Raw genomic sequence first — 728 nt, forward strand, 5'->3', positions numbered from 1 at the left:
GATGCTTTTGCTTTGTTCCTCGAGAGTCATAAGATTCTGATTCGTTTGATTCAGACATCTCTTGTGTCCATGAAGAGTCGTTTGATTGAGTTGATTCTTGTGTTCATCTGAAGCTGCTGAGAGTGAGTTCTTACTGTTATTTCTGTCCATCGTGTGTGGAAGCTCGCCGTCAGATCAGGATGGTTTTTAATATGATTATAGTGTGTAACGTCACGTGCAGTTATGCAGACCGTGCTCATGTTTTAATGGTGCAGTGTTTTTATACATGTTTTAATTTCTATCGTGTGTCTGTATTTATTTTGTCCACCGTTCATCATTTATTTCAACTTAAATTACATTACTTTTGAGTTTTGTCTGTTTGTGTTGTTTATCAGTCATTCACACGCTACAAATCAGACATCAGTGTGTGTGTGTGTGTGTGTGTGTGTGTGTGTGTGTGTGTGTGTGTTAGCTGTGTTTCCATCCACATATTTTAATGCTAGTTTTGGAATACTGCATATAATTGTTTAATGGAAATGGCAGGAATTGCAATATTCTGATTTTGTGCGTTACATTAAAGGGTCAGTTCACCCAAAACTCAACATTTACTCACCATTCACACTCACTCCAGTGGTTTTAAACCTAAACATATTCCATTGAACACAAAAGAAGATGCTTTGAAGAATGCTGAAAACCTGTAGCCATTGACTTCCATTGTAGGAAAAACAAACAGTGAGTCAATGGTTACA

At 37.2% G+C, this 728-nt stretch overlaps 1 protein-coding gene across 9 annotated transcripts in view; it reads left to right on the forward strand.

Annotated features, from left to right (window-relative positions):
• LOC137487611 (phosphatase and actin regulator 1) overlaps nucleotides 1-347 on the forward strand; it is a 23,454-nt gene extending 23,107 nt beyond the window's left edge. For all 9 annotated transcript variants that reach the window (XR_015478054.1, XR_015478053.1, XR_015478055.1 and 6 more), the window contains one exon: nucleotides 1-347. This exon is cut by the window's left edge. The gene's annotated coding sequence lies outside the window, so the exon portion shown is untranslated.
• The last annotated feature ends 381 nt before the right edge of the window (nucleotides 348-728 follow it).

This window comes from Danio rerio, chromosome 2, assembly GCF_052040795.2.
Source record: "Danio rerio strain M-AB ecotype USA chromosome 2, GRCz13ab, whole genome shotgun sequence".
NCBI classification, from domain to species: domain Eukaryota; kingdom Metazoa; phylum Chordata; class Actinopteri; order Cypriniformes; family Danionidae; genus Danio; species Danio rerio.